The 16,856-nt window shown below is 41.0% G+C and overlaps 1 protein-coding gene across 4 annotated transcripts in view; it reads left to right on the top strand.

The window, feature by feature from the left end:
* Positions 1 to 16,856, top strand: part of FAM135B (family with sequence similarity 135 member B) — a 376,201-nt gene that overhangs the window by 267,214 nt on the left and 92,131 nt on the right. The window lies entirely within an intron of this gene.

Here is a 16,856-nt window from a genome sequence, read left to right as displayed (position 1 = left end):
AAGTGTTTAATCCATTTGAGTTGATTGTTGTATATGGTGTAAGATATTGGTACAATGTCATTCTTTTATGTGTGGATATCCAGTTTTCCCATCATCATTTGTTGCGGAGGCAGCCATTTTCCCATTGTGTGCTCTTAACACCTTATCCAAGATCAGTTGTATATGAGTTGGTTCATTTCTTAGTTTTCTATTATTATGTTAAAACCACTTTATTGAGGTATGAGTGGCATAAAACCTATACATATTTAGCGTCTACAATTTGGTGAGTTTGGATGGGCTTGCAATTTGATTCAGTTGGTCTATATATCTGCTTTTATGCTGTTACCATACTGTTTTAATTACTATAGCTCTGCAATATATTTTGAAATCAGGAAGTGTGATGCCTGCAGCTTTGTACTTCTTTCTCAAGTTTGCTTTGGCTATTTGAGATCATTTGTAATTCCATATGAATTTTAGGACTATGCTCAGTGACATCAACTAGTCACAGAACAACAAATACTACAGGATTCCACTCATATGAGGTATCTAATATAGTCAAGCTCATAGAAAAAGATAGTATAATAGTGGTTGACAGTGGTGAAGGGGAAAGTGGGAGGTTGCTGTTCAATGGGTATAAAATTTTAGTTATATGGGATGGATAAATTCTAGATATCTGCTGTACAACATTGTGCCTATCTTAAAAATACTGTATTGAACACTTACAATTTTGTTAAGAGGATAGATTTCAAATTAAAAGTTTTTACTAGACTTTTAAAAAATGAAATAAAAAATAAGTTACCAAGAAAACATAAAAACACAAGTTATTTAAAGAAAAAAGTTTTATAGTTAAAAAACTGTACTTCATAACTTCTATTTTAAGAATTAAGATGTTAAGTACTTTTGCATTTGCCCCCATTAAAATTACAAAATTTTAAAATTTATCTTTTAAATGATTGCTTGATTTAATAAAATCCTGCAAGATAAATACAAGTTGCCATACCGTACACACACTAAGGAGGGCTTTGAGTAAATGGTGCATTACATCAATCTGCATATGAATCCAACATATTTCCACAGTTCATTTTCATGAATCATATAAATCAATAAAAATGGTTCTTTAATGCAAAGGTCTACAGTATTGCTAAATTATACACCACCCTAGTTTATTACTGAAAATTGCCTTGTTCCACATTGTCTGCCTTCTGAAGCCATGCTCCACACCAGTATTTCTGGGCATGATGGAGATGTCACATGGTGACAATGAGGCACTGGAATTCCTTCCCAGACAGTCCAGGGCTCCCCCCACTATGTCCTTGGTGCCCAGCATGGCTCATGGTGCATGACAGACATGAAGTAGATACATACTGAGTGAGTACAAGGTGACAGAGCAGCAGGGCATAGAGCAAGAATAGTGGCCTTGGAGTAAGGAAACCTGGTAGGGCTAATCTTGGGTTTTCCCGTGGATTAACTGTGAGAGCTTGAGTGAGCCGTTTAACCATTCAGATCCTTTGTTTCTTCTTCTTTTCTTAATGGGAGGATGAAATCTTCTTAACCTATAAGATTTGTCTGGGACTCAGGAAGGGTAAGGTATTTCCCCTTTGGGGAATCCCTTTCTCCCCACCCTCTTTTTTCTCCTTTCCCCATTCTTCCACCCAGGGATGCCGTTGATGGTGACATTACAAACCCATGGATCTTGTAACATAAGTATGTTAGGTAAATGTAGTGAGCATTTATTTATGTTTGGCTCTCTGCTGGATATTTTTAATATGCCTCCTCACACCTTCCTGAATATACTCACATTATATAGTTGAAGAAACTAGAGCTCTAATAACTTAAGCAAATTGGCCAGGATCAGACAGCTCCTGGCAGGGTTGGATGTGACTCCAGATCTGACTGTGTCCAACACTTGTCTTTTGTCCACTTTGAGTCACTTTTCACCTGCTCACCTCCTTTCATATTCCTGGTAAGTTGGAAGCCATATCTGTCACATTCTGTACCTAGCACGGAGTCATCAGAGAAATAGGTATCTCCTTAATAAAAAGTTATATTAGTGTTTGCTCTTTTTTGCAGTTAGTGAAGCTGAGTCTAAGCCATTTATTTTGCACTGATGTGATGTGGACAATGGTTATGTTAAACCCCTCAGGTGTGAGGATGAGTGTGTTGGTGGTGAACAAGTCTGCCTGGTCCCTACTCTCATGGAGTTTACAAATTAGCTATTTTAAAAAGTCTTGAGGACAGGAGCAGTGGCTCACACCTGTAATCCCAGCACTTTGGGAGGTTGAGGTAGGCAAATTGCTTGAGTTCAGGAGGTTGAGACCAGCCTGGCCAACAAGACAAAACCCTGTATCTACTAAAAATATTAAAGTTAGCTGGGTGTGGTGGCATGAACCTGTAGTCCCAGCAGCACTGGGAGGCTGAGGCAGGAGAATTGCTTGAACCCCCGTTGCAGTGAGCTGAGATTGCACCACTACACTCCAGCCTGGGTGACAGAGCGAGACTCCATCTCAAAATAAATAAATACTAAACAAATATAAAACAAAATAAAAATAAAATAATAAATTAGAAATTCTTGAAAAAGTAACTTCATGTAACCTGCACATGAAGAGCCAAGCAACAAAGCAGATTTTAAAACTTTGAATGTGTTTACTAGGAGACCAGAAACAGATAGATTGACAGCCTAATCAGTTTTTTAAACAAAATTATATTGTCAAAGAAACTACCAACTTGGACTCCAAGAATATTTGACTCTTTAAGACTGTTATCAACCCTTTGGCCTCTGGTGCTATAGGGCAAGAGGTAGGCTTTAAAAAACATATAGTCCCCAAAGTGCCATGTTCCCACTGTCTACCTCAGAACATTCCAAGAAGAATAAGAATAATGGTGAACAGTATCCTAGAAGGAGACTCAGCGGGCACAGCTTACGTGAGTCCAGGGGCATGGAACAAGGAATTCCAACCAGCAGCAGAATTTGTGTCTAACCATGAGTCCATTCCCAGCTGCAGTAGAGGGCTTTCAATTTGCCTTCCCAGCAGCATTTGAGAACTACTGTAGACCCATGGCTTCTATGAGTGAGGCTTTTCTCTATTCCTCCTAATGGGAGTGATTTTGTCAGTTATCCTCTTATTTTTCTAGTATTGTACATTCTGAAGGGTAGTGAATTTATATGTCCAGGTCTTAGGTTGTTGGACGTAAAAGAGTCACCTCCAGACCTAATGCCAACCCAGCACCCATCACTCAGGGATTCTGCAGTTTCAGTATGGAGCTGGGACTTCATGAGCCTAGGGCTGCTCCCCTTGAATGTGGTTACTCTAGATGTGGAAAGAAGAGTGAAATAGATTGTGGCTGATCAGAATGACCATGGTGGCAGAGATTGGCTGTATTCCCATTTCATCTTTACATGCACAATTGAAGACCCATTTCTGAGCCTTTCTTGTAGTTAGTTTGGGGTCATGTGTCTGGACTCTAGCCAGTGGATGCATATCTCATCCCTGAAAAATATTTTATGTGCTACTCTCCACCTCCTTCTGTGGTGCCTTTGGAAGGTTATATGGTTTGGCTGTGTGTCCGCACCCGAATCTCACTTTGAATTGTAATAATCCCAAAGTGTCAAGGGCAGGTCCAGGTGGAGATAATTGAACCATGAGGGTGGCTTCCTCCATGCTGTTCTTGTGATAGTTAGTGAGTGCTCACGAGGGCTGATGGTTTTATAAGGTCTTCCCCATTCTCTCAGCACTCATTCTCTCTCCTGTCGCCCTGAGAAGAGGTGCCATTTGCCATGATTGTAAGTTTCTTGAGGCCTCCCCAGCCATGTGAAACTGGGAGTCAATTAAACCTCTTTCCTTTCTCAATTACCCAGTCTTGGGCAGTTCTTTATTAGCAGCATGAGAACAGACTAATACAGAAGGTGTGTGTTAAAGGTGGCAGCATCACAAAATGGAAGGGCTGAAACACTGACTCCCTGCTTTTTGTAAAACTGCCCACAAAGGCTGCCTTTTCCACAGTGATAACTCAGCTTTTGTGTTGTTACACACTGAGAGTTTAGGGTCGTTTGTTACTTCAGCACTGTCTAACCTACTCTGACTATAACTATGGGTCTCTGGGGAAAGGCGCCCTAGATGAAAGGACCATATTTATTGAAGACTGGGAGTCTGATGTGCAAGACATCATTAACATCTGTATTATAGTCTTGAGACTGTGTATGCTTTGTGAGCTTTAATGGGAGATGGGTCAGATCATAGAAGGTGTCCAATGCCACGCCCAGACACACTTGGAGATGAGTCCTTCAGACTCAGGTTCTGGCAGGCCCCATGAAGAAGGTGCCAAAGAGTAGGACACAGCAGGGGCAATGCATGGAGGGAAGATGCAATGGTGTAAACCTCATAAAACTCCTTAAATGACTGCTCTTAGTAATGAAGACAGCCAGAAACTGACCAAACAGCATTGTGCTGACAGCATTGCCGATTTCCATGTGAGTGTGGTGTACACATGCACACACACACACACGTGTGAGTGTTCATATAGGGAAACACGGGCGCTTCGCAGGAGGGATAAAGCAGTCAACGCAAAAGCAGCTGTGCTCTGTTTGGAACCCAATCAGCAGACTAACAGGTTACTTCATACCTATTTACTGGATACCCCTGCTTCTCTGTCCTCAGTCTGAAATTGTAGCTGGCCCAGGAAGAACAGATGCTGCAGCTGGATGGCTGGAGAGAATCCTGGGAACCAGGGGGGCATCAGGGCCTTGCGCTGCATTGCAGGCAGCGCTTGCAAGCCTTGCTGTCCTCTTCCTGTCTTCCTCCTTTTCCTAAGTCCCATGCTGGCCTGATGATACTGCTTGAGGTTTAAGAGGAAGAAAAGTCAATTCCGAAGAGCAACCAGAAGTTGTAGGGTATATGACATACACTCCCAGTAAGCCGGCTCAGGGGAGTCTGTCATTCAGCTCAGCCTGTGAAACCTACCTTGTCAAACACAGGTCCGCTCCCCACCAACATATGTCTCTCAAGCTCCACACCCTCAAAGATCTCCTTGTATTCTTTGACATAGGAATAAACATCAGAAGTGCAACAAATTTGCACTTCTTAGCAGCTCAGTAGTGGTAAACAACCTTGAATATGGTGTCAGGGAATAGGCAGAAAACACCCGCTCCTGCAGCTGGGGGTGATGCAATAGTTATTAACCAGGAGTGCACATCACAACCTTCTGGGGAGTCTCTTAAATTATGCAAACCTCAGCCCTACACCTAAAGATTCCGATTCAGCCCAGCGAGAGTGAAGTTTGGATAGCAGTAAAAAAAAATATTACCCGATGATTCTGAAGTCTACCTCCAACTGAGGTCTCTTGGAATGGTCCAAAAGGGATAGACTTGGGAGTCAAACACATAGGTCCAAATTTAGTCCTAGTCACGCTAGTCCTTGATTTCATCATTTAACCTCTTTGAGCTAGAGACAATGCACACATAAAGTGCCCAAGACAGGGTCAGAATGCAGTCACATGCATGGCTCAGAAACGGATGCTTTTCTGTGTGTATGAAGAAGGCAGTAGAAGCTATAATGTACAACCTTCTGCATATTCTATTAGGTTGCCTTGATAGCAGGATTAAAGATGTACTGCAGAGACATATGACAATATGCAGTTATTTTTTCATTGCAGTTCACCTTGCAATTATGCAAGATGAATGAGTTCTAGAAATCTGTTGTACAACATAATGCCTAGAGCTAACAATACTGTATTGTACACTTAAAAATTTGTTGAGAGAGCAGACCTCATATTAAGTGGTCTTACCAAAAAACAACTACCACCACCACCACCAAAAAAAAAAAAAAAGAGAGACAAAATTAAAACACACCAGAAAGCACAAGGAAACATCTAGATGTGATGGATGTGACTGTTTCCTTGATTGGGGTGATGGTGTCATGAACATGTGCATATGCCCAGACTCACCAAACTGTATACATTAAGCTTGTGCAGTTTTTGTATGTCAGTTATACCCCAATAAAGCTATCAATAATAAATTTAAGAAAACAAGTAACAGGACTCTCATAGCATGCCAAACGTAGGAGCAGTTGTATGCCTGGAGTTTTGCTAATTGGAGTAAAAAATTCTGGATCCAAGGCAGGTCCCAGCAGGGCTGGATAGGATCCTATTCATGAATGTCCCTACTAATGTGCCATTGTCAACTGCGTGGGCTGCCCTTGATTTGCAGATTCACTTTGTATTTAATTATTTCACTCCACCACTCCCAAATAGCTGACTTTGTTATTATTTCCCAGAAAACACTTTTAAAGAGGATAATTGGTTTGACTAGGGCAAAGATGAGCATCCATATTTGAGCAGAGGTTTTAGCAACAGCCATGACAAAGGTCACTGGACATCCTAGGGATTAGCTGCCCTTGGGTCACATGCCTGCCCTGATCTGATCAGTTGTGAACTTGGGAGCTGGGGCCACATGGAAAAGAACATATCTTTCCTGCTGAAGGCAGGACAGTTTGTCATGGAGCATGCTCTGGAGAGGCCAGGCTCTGTATAGAAAGCCCTGAGTTAGGGCTGGGTGTGGTGGCTCACGCCTGCAATCCCAGCATTTTGGGAGGCCGAAGCAGGCAGATCATTTGAGGTCAGGAGTTTGAGACCAGCCTGGCCAACATGGTGAAACCTCGTCTCTACTAAAAATATAAAAATTAGCTCGGTGTGGTGGCACACGCCTGTAATCCCAGCACTTTGGGAGGCTGAGGTGGGCAGATCACTTGAGGTTAGGAGTTTGAGACTAGCCTGGCCAACATGGTGAAACCCCACCTCTAATAAAAATATAAAAATTAGCTGGGCATGGTGGCGCATGCCTGTAATCCCAGCTACTTGAGAGGCTGAGGCGGGAGAATAGCTTGAACCCAGGAGGTGGTGGTTGCAGTGAGCTGACATCACACTACTGCACTCCAGCCTCCACTACTGACAGAGTGAGCCTCCATCTCAAAAACAAAACAAACACACACAAAAAGCCCTGAGTTAGCCAGGCTCTGTGCAACCACAGGGCCTTTGCACATGCTGCACACACCTCCTGGACAACCCCTACTCTTTGGCCTTATTCATCCTTCAGATCAGTTTAAACGTGAATTCCTTGGGAGAGCTTTTCCTGACTCCTAGGTTTGTCAGGTTCCTTTAGCATACATTGTAACAGAATTCTGTTCCTTTCCTTTTGTGCATTTGTCTTAGTTTACAACAGTGACTCTGTGTTCTATGAGGGCAGGTTTCAAAGATGTTCTTGTTCATCACGGTGTCTCCATGACCTACCATAGTGTTCAACATAAACTAATGCTCAATATTTGTTTGCAGAAGCAATGAAAAAAAAATGACATGCACACACACACACACACACACACACACACACGGTGGGTCCCCAGAAAATTGTATTTTTTTAGAACTTCAAGGTACTTTATCTGCTAATTTTTCTTGATGACTTGTTATATAGGATAATAAAAATAATAAGTTATCCACCTCTAAAACTGGGCTCTAATACTATTTCCTTATAAACTCTCTCCTCTTCTAATTAAACATGAATTCCAGGTTCTGCTAGGCCCCTATGGAATGAGCCTACACCTTCAATATAACTGAAATTTACTCCTCCCTCCTCTGGGCATAGTATACAGATCTCCTTTACAGGAACCATGCATCACCACCCTGCCAGCTGCTATGAGGGTTGGTGTTGAAAGCTCAGAGCTTCACCCATCCCTGCTCACAACTCATGACTGCCTGACACCTGGGTGTGGAAGACTGCCCACCCCTTGTCTCAAGTTTAGCCCAATTATTAGTAGAAAATACATCCTTGCTTAGCTTCTGCCCTGACCTAACTTGGTCCCTCAATCATTTTCTCCTAAGAGCAGTGCCTTATTAAACTATGTGGACCTTAATCTATGTGTCTGACTCTGATGTAAGACCATTTGACCTCCAATAGTGTAGGTGTCTATTCTCTGCCCAACCCCTGCACAACACACACACACACACACACAGCACCTGAGAATTGAAAATTTTTTTTCTTTTTCTTCTTTGTTTTTGTTTTTTTTTGTTTTGTTTTTTTGTTTTTTTGTTTTTTGGGGTTTTTTTTTTGGCTTAAATAGCAAACATTTATTTCTCACAGTTTTGGAGACTGAGAAGTCAAAGATCAAGGCACCTACAAGCCCAGTGTCTGGTGAGGGCTCTCTTCCTGGCTTGCAGATGGCTACCTTCTTGTTGTACCTTCACATGGCAGAGAGCAAAGAGAGATCCATATCTATTCCTATTTTGTTGTTCTTCAATCTAATTTTCTTTCTATTTATTTTTAATTGACAAATAATAATTGCATATATTTGTAGGATACAGTGTAATTCTTTTGATCTATGTATACTTTGTACAGATTAAATCAAGCTAATTAACATATCTATCTAATCTGTCACTCACCAACTTATCCTTTACTTTGTGGTAAGAATGTTTAAAATCTATTTTGTAGCAATTTTGAAATATACATTATCATTAACTGTGGTCACCATGCAGTGCAATAGATCATTAAAACTTATTCCTTCAGGCTAACTGAAACTTTGTTATCCTTGAACCAATTTGTCCTTTTTTTTCCATCCCCGCCTTTCCTGTTCTCCCCACCTCTGCCCAGCCAGTCTCTAATAAACACCTTTCTATTTCTGTTTCTACAAGTTTGACTTTTTTTAGATTCCACATATAACTGAGATCGTGCAGGATTTGTGTATTCTGTGTCTGGCCTATTTAATAATGTCCTTCAGGGTATTAACCTCATCATGAGGGTCCCATCCTCATGACCTAATCCAACTCTAATGACTTTCCAAAGGCCTTACCTCCGAATAAGACTTCAACATACGAACTTTGGGGAGACACAAACATCAAGTCCATAACATATGCCAACCAGATAATAGTTGTATTTTAACTGTTTAGGTATAGCTACAATGTAGTACTATTCTTCCATGCTAGTTGTTACTCAATGATGTGGAACCTTTAGTCACATATATCTTTAAAAATGTTAGGCGGAGGTTGCAGTGAGCCGAGATCGGGCCTCTGCATTCCAGCCTGGGCGACAGAGCAAGACTCTGTCTCAAAAAAATAAATAAATAAAAATGTTTTGGTCTTGGTTCTGTCTAGCCCCTCTTGCGTTGTCTGTGTGTGTGTGCATGTGTGCATGCAAGAGTCCTGCTCTGTATTTGATGCTGGATGACTTTCTGCATTGTTCCATCTCAGCTGGACACCTATGCCTTCCTGAATGTGCTAACTACAGAGTGCTGTCAATTCTTTGGTCTGCAATTATCAATGTTCTTCAACCGTGGTATTTCCCTAGCTTTAGCTTTTTTATTTTTATCTTTTTCAACTTTTACTTTAGGTTCAGGGGGCACATGTGCAGCTTTGTTACCTGGGTATATTGCATGATACTGAGGTTTGGGGTACAGTTGATCCTGTCACCCAGGTACTGAGCATAGTATGCAACAGTTAATTTTTCAACCCTTGTCCCCCACCCCCGTCCTCTAGTAATCCCCAGTTTCTATTCTTACCAACTTTATATCCATGTGTACCCAATGTTTAGCTCCCACTTAAAAGTGAGAACATGTGACATTTCTCTGTTCCTGTGTTAATTTGCTTAGGATAATGGCCTCCAGCTGCATCCATGTTGCTGCAAAGAAAATAATTTTGTTATTTTTTATGGCTGCATAGTATTCCACGTTGTATATGGACCACATGTTGTTTATCTAATCCATCATTGATGGCACTTAGGTTGATTCCATGTCTTTGCTCTTGTGAATAGCACTGCGAAGAACATGTGAGTTTAACACATTTCTGCGATACTAGTGCACAATGCTCTGAGTAAGATATGTGTCTGTCATTGTTTAATACTCAATGAACTTAGAGTCTTGGCCACCTCTATCCTTCAATCCATGCCAAAGGATCCTTAAGAACACATGATCTTTCTCACTTTCCCACTTGTTTGTAGGCTGCTTCCTATGCCTGGGATACCCTTCAGGATCCTCTTTATCTTAGGAATTCTTGTTGCTCCTACAGGACTCTGCACAAGCATTCTTTCCTCCAAAGTCCTAATCTACTTCCCACCCTCTTGCCTGACTCCTGGCTGGTTTAGGAGGCCCTTCTTTGGGACCCAAATATCTTTTTGCTCACTCCTATCATTTCAACGGTTACAGTTCATTGTCACTGCTTATTTTCTTGCCAGTCTCTGTAGTCAAGAGCTCCTGGACTACAAGTGTTGGGTGAAGTAGTTTATTCTTCACTGTACATTTCCAGACTAACAGGCTTCTCATAAATGGGCCCTGGTGGAATAGTCATTGCCACATGGATTTTGTTGTTCTCTCCTGTTTAACCCCGTGATAACCCTTAGAGGGAGAAATCACCACTGACATTTCGGAACAAGAAAACGGAGGTTCAGAAATAGAAACTAACTGTTCCTGTGTGACACAAGTAGAGAAGCTACAGAAGACCAGTGTGGCAGACACCCTCTAACACCTGTGTACCTAATCTTGGAATCTGAACATGAAAAGGACCCAGTTCACGGTTGGAGGAGGCTCATGTCCCCGACAGTAGCCTCCTACACAGCCAAGCCTTGTCCATTCCATTGTCTCAGCCCTACCTGCAGTTGCAGAAGGCAATGTGTCTTTCTCCTAAATGTAGGGTAAAGACTCTGAACTGTCTGTACTCACAGTTGTCCTACTTGAGAAAATATAATCCATAATTTAAGAATAATTATTCATTGAGCAGTTAAAGACATGTCATGGGTTGCTTTTCAGAATCTTTTTTAAAAATTCATTTTGTTTTTTTGACTCTAAGGAATATCCTGGGCTCAGAATTAAAAAAAAAAAAAACACCAACAACAAAAATCCTACAAACAAACAAACAAACAGCCCCACCACATCTAAATATAACTATTCTACTTACTAGCTTTTGTCTTTGAGCAAGTTACTGAACCTCTTCAGCCTGGTCAGTAAAATAACAGTTATATTTGTCCCCTTCTTCTTTAATATATTCAGTAACTTTGGGCCACCCTGCTATATTCAATGGACTGTGTGAATCATTGGTAAAACTGCAGTGAATAAAACAGATGATATCCTGGCTATATGGACAGACAGGGCTTTGGTGGGGAAGTTTTTCTTTGGGGAGGGGGCATATATAGAATAAATAGATAATTGCACCAATTAGTTATGATTGCAATTGTGATAAGAGTTAAGAAGCAGTGGGCAGGCGATTGCTATTCGACCCCCTTTCTGTCATCCTGTTATACCCCTTTTATCTGCCACTACCTGCACCTCCTCCTGTATCTGCCTTTTCTCTCCAGGCATCTCTCTCCTTACTTACATGGCTTCTCTGTTTATCCCCTTACCTCTCAGTTGCCTTCTGTTTCTCCATCTTTCTCAGCTTCCCGTCTCTCTCTCTCTCCATCTCCTCTTTTCTGTCTTCCACATCTCCACCTCCCACTCTCTACATCATCTTCTTTCTCTTTGCAACTGTCCTTGCTGAGAACTCTATCATTGCTGCCGTTTCTGAATTAGTTTCTATTGACTGATTTTTCTCTTTACATGTATTTCGTTTCCCTGCTTATTTGTATGCCTAGTAGTTTTGTATTCAATGATAGGCATTGTGGTTTTATATTTTTCAGTGCTGGATATGTGTGGGTGTGTGCGCATGTGCGTGTGTGTGCACACTCATATATACAATACATATGCATTCTTTAGCTTTGTAATTGGATGTGGTTAAGTTACTTGGAATCTGATCTTTCCAAAGCTTGCTTTTTAAGATTTGTTCGGTGGGATCAGAGCAGCTTTTATTCTAGGCTAATTTTACCCAATCACTGAGGTAATCTCCTTCTGAGTTTTCTCCTCAATATTCCATGAATTATGAGTTTTTTCATTCTGATACGTCAGTTAATTCTCAGTCCTGGATGAGCTCTGGGAATTGTTTCCTTGGCTCTCCTATTCAGTACTCTGTCCTGTGAACTCTAGCCCACCTAAACGCCCTGCAATTTGCATTCTGTCTTCTCAAATCTGAGAGTAATATGGTTTGAATCTGTGTCCTCCCCAAATCTCATGTTGAATTCTAATCCCCAGTGTTGGAGGTGGGGCCTGCTGAGAGGTGATTGGATCATGAGGGCAGAGTTCTCATGAATGATTTAGCACCATCCCCCTTGGTGCTGTATAGTGAGTGAGTTCTCAGGAGATCTGGTTGTTTGAAAGTGTGTGACACTTCCCTGCTCTCTCTCTTGCTCCTACTCCTGCCATCTAAGAGGTGCCTGCTTCTCCTTCTCCTTCTTCCATGATTGTACGTTTCCTGAGGCTTCCCCAGAAACAGAAGCCAGTATGCTTCCTGGACAGCCTGCAGAATCATGAGCCAATTAAACCTCTTTTCTTTCTAAATTACCCAGTCTCAGGCATTTCTTTCTAGCAATGCAAGAAAAGACTAATACAAAGAGTCAGCTAGAAATTTCCTGGGTTTCATCTTTCTGCATCATGGCCCAGAAACTCCCTTCAGGAAGTATATTAGAATAAACAATAGTAGGTCTCACTTCGTTTTTAGTCTATGCAGCCTGACATCCAAAGCCTGAAAAACTTGCTCAGCTGTCTTATCTATATTTTAGTTATTTCATGTGGGTGAGTACATTTGTTTCTCCTTGTTGGCTGAGGCAGTGGTCCCTCGCTTCTTACTCTCCTTTTTATATGGGACTTTTGAACATTTATATATGTGCAGTTAGTTGTTGTTCTATTTCCTATTTTCTTATAAACCATGAGATGAAATTTACACTGGCAATATGAACACAGGACTCGAAATAGTTGGGGGGAGTTCTTGTGGTATAGAAGTGATAGCCGTTTTCAATTTTATTATCACCACCACTAGCATCATTACCATGCCCCTCACCCTCTTCTTCATCAATACTTACCAAGCACTTACAATGCGTTAGATATGCTTCTAGGCTCTTTGCATTTATTTACTCATTTAAATGAAGTGTCCACCTATAAGGCAGGTCATTAATAATCTCATTTTTAAGATGAAGAAACTGAAGCCCAGAAAGGTCAAGGAACCAGCTGGTAAGCAGTCATGCAGGACACACACCTGGGAAGTGTGGCTTCAGAGGCTCCAGGCTCAACAACGATGCTTTTTGCCTCTCACTAGCAGTTGATGCGTAGGACCTTCCCAAGGTGCCCCAGAGGAGAGGGTGGTACTTCAGCTGCTGATTAGAGTGGCATTTGAATTACACTTGCCTAGGGCTCAGAAAGAAACAGCAAGCCTATCCTAGACTCCTGGCTAGAAAGGTGACCCAATCAAGAGAATACTTCTTGAAATACTGTCACCTTTTGGCAACCCAAGCATTTCAAATTATATACCTGCTTTAGTTATCACCATGGGGCACTGGGCCCAGATTGCTTATGTTCTGCTCTCTGCTTTGTTAAATTCTGCACATGAGCACACGTGTGTGTGTGTGTGTGTGTGTGTGTTTGTGCATGTGTCTGTGTGATTTTAGGCAAATCACCCTATTTGTGTATGAGTTAAAGCATTTGTAAAATAGAAATAATATTAACAGAAAAATCAGTATGTTTGGGGTGAGAAGAAAATGAGTTAATATATTAAAATCCATGAGATAATCCAGGGCAGGAGGTCAGCCTTTCATTAGCTGTTGTCTATGAATAGTTCATATGAATTGCTTATCACAAGCACCTGTGCATCTGTTTCTGTTTCTACCAGAACATGAGTTCCTAGAGGGAAAGAGCTGACTAGTAAAAATACATTTGGATTATTCCAAGGGAGAACCTGATCCGTGCTAATGCAATAGGAAATGGGGGAGGGAGGTAAAGTGAGTCATTTAAGAGAGAGAATGAACACGTCTGGGTGAGAGGGAAAGAACATACAAGGATGACCCTGGTTTTCTGTTTTAACTAGTGGAGGAATAGGAAGGCCTGGTCCATTTGGTATCTTAGACCATGCTTCTGTGTTATTTTCTCAATCCCCATCTCAAATATTTACCCAGATTTTATGATCCTCACTGTGTGATTGCCGAGTGGCCTTCCTTAATTCACTAGGGTTCTGGGCATTTATTGGTACCTGGTGGACTTCTGTGAAATGACTAAAGGCAGCAAATCAACCCCTACAATGAAAGCTGCCAGGGACAGGTTCCAGGTTTAACAATGTTAGAAATTACAGGAGATCTAGGAATTGTGATCCTTTCCTCTAAAATATCAACCTGTTCTCCCCATCAGTGTCATTTTCTTTTCTCCCTGAAAAATAAGCAAAACCAAAGGCATATTTGAAACTCCCCACTTCCTATCTCCCATGTTATGCATAATTGAATATATTTTACAGTTTCCATCATCTTGAAAAATCACTTTTCAAATATTGAAATAATAAAAGATCCATCTATGAACAGTAGTGAAGATAGTACCTTCTGTTTCCATGGAGACCAAATTACTAGTGTTCAGATGTGTGGTTATTAATGGCAGTTACAGATACAGCTCTCACTGGGTTAGCCAGGTAAGTAGGCACATGATATTTATCATCACCTGCAAATGCATTCAACTTATTTCAACCTAATTTTATTGTTGGAATTTTAGAAATAGTTTTATTTTCTATTTTGGATCAATTTCATTTTCTTGCGGAGTATTTTACTGGTGCCTGGCAAGCAGTTTCCTGGCTGCGTTGCCTTGTCTGATGGGACAACATTCTATTCATAAATCTCTGTCTCTCTCTTTCTCTCTCTCTCTCTCTCTCTCTCTCTCTCTCTCTCTGTGTGTGTGTGTGTGTGTGTGTGTGTGTGTGTGTGTGTGTGTAAGTTTGGGAGGAGCAGGGCATTGAACAGGGTCTCTAGAGTGGCCTGTAGCAAACCTTAGAAGGCAAGAAGGCAACCACTGCCCATGTAAAAAGAAAGGAGGAGGGATATTTATTGAGCAACTCTGTGCTGTATATTCAGTTTTTGCAAACATCATCTTTTTAACTTTTCTAACATCCATGAACATTTCTAAGTATGAGTCCCACTCTGTAGAGGAGCAAACAGGGGATCTGAGACGCCAGGAATCTTTCCTAAGGGAAATTATTAGAGCTCAAATTGTAACCCACGTCTATAATTCTGAACTCTTCACTATTTTCTATATTGGTATTGCACTAAATTAATATGTGATTGTGAGCAGGACATATTGCTATCCCCATGTGACTTCTATGGTCGTTCTCATGATTAATGTGTAGAGTGATTGACTTACGGTAAATATTGAATAAATGGTAGCTCTCATCTTTTTCCTTCTCCTTTTATTTTTCTCACTATTTTTAGTAGAGCTTTAATTAGAAGCAATAGAAGTAGAATTATTTCTATCTTTGCTCATATGCACAGACATTTTTTGGTTAATTCAAGAACTGCATCTACATGGATTCCATTTTTATTTTCCCCTAAAGTCTCATTGCTCACACATTTGGAAGTAATCTTAGTTATCATGTTTCCATAAATACTAAATTTTCACCCATTAAAGTCTACCAATTAGTGTGAAGAGGTGGGAGTTAAATATGACTTCCATTAATAGTTTCATTGTTTGGAAGACAGAGGTAATTTTTGATACAGAAATAAGAATTCCTTACATTTATGGGATGGCCTGAAAGAATCCCTCCAGTATCTTGTCTTCATCCCATGGCTGTTTCATAGTAACATTCAGCTTTTTCTCTTCCTACTTTGTCTCCACTGCTACAAAAACTCCATGAAGGAAAGGACCAGGTAGTTCATGAACAATGATACATCCTCAGCGCCTCACGCATAGGAGGAAACTCACTGAATGCTGTTGTATAAAGAAATATATCGGCCGGGCATGGTGGCTCACGCCTGTAATCCCAGCACTTTGGTAAGCTGAGGCGAGCGGATCACAAGGTCAGGAGATTGAGACCATCCTGGCTAACATGGTGAAACCCCGTCTCTACTAAAAATACAAAAAAATTAGCTGGGTGTGACAGTGGGCGCCTGTAGTCTCAGCTACTCGGGAGGCTGAGGCAGGAGAATGGTGTGAACCTGGGAGGCGGAGCTTGCAGTGAGCCGAGATCGTGCCACTGCACTCCAGCCTGGACCACAGAGGGAGACTCCATCTCAAAAACAAAAAAAAAAAAAAAAAGAAATATATCAGAGAACAAATGAATAGCCTCACATGGAAGGCTAGAGGCAAGAGATATTTTTTTCCCATCTTACAGAGAACAATGTTGGAATTCCAAATTACTTCTTCCCACTCTTAAGCTAAGAACTTTTTCAGTTATACCATTTTGTTGTCTAGATATGACTATCCAGAAGTATACTGATAATTCTAGCCATGAAGCACATTATTTCATTTAGTTACTATTTACATAAATATAGATTCTGAACAAAATTTCCAGACTCTTGACCTAAGTGGGCATATTCGTCAGGTATTAGATAATGGTGATGATGCTGTTGATGATGGTGGTGATGATGCTGGTCATTTTGGTGACAGGCAATGCTTACATAGATTATGTCACTTATCCCTCACAGCTTTGAGGTGACTATTATTATACTATCATGTGCATCAGGAAACCAAGGCAACAAGGGTTTCTGTTATTTGACCAAAGTCGCATAACCATACAGTGAAGAAGCTGGTAGACTCCATAGCCCAAAGCCCTGGAAAGCTCTGTAGTCTACTTATTATGTGTCCTCATGCCTCGTTTCCCCTTTTATAAGATGGTTAGGATTGTAGCTGTCTTTCAAGAACATGGGTTAGGCTACATGAATATGCTTATTGCAAAGACTACCAAGTCAAAGATTCCTGTGGATTAATCAGAGTTTAGAGAGCAGATTTTCACTCTCTAATGAGCAACCCATCACTGGCTCTTTAATGGGGCTTAGAAACAGTAATACTTTCCAA

Source organism: Pan paniscus, chromosome 7 (genome assembly GCF_029289425.2).
Source record: "Pan paniscus chromosome 7, NHGRI_mPanPan1-v2.0_pri, whole genome shotgun sequence".
Lineage (NCBI taxonomy): Eukaryota > Metazoa > Chordata > Mammalia > Primates > Hominidae > Pan > Pan paniscus.
The sequence above is the reverse complement of the archived record's forward strand: the minus strand, read 5'-3'. Positions and strand labels throughout refer to the sequence as shown.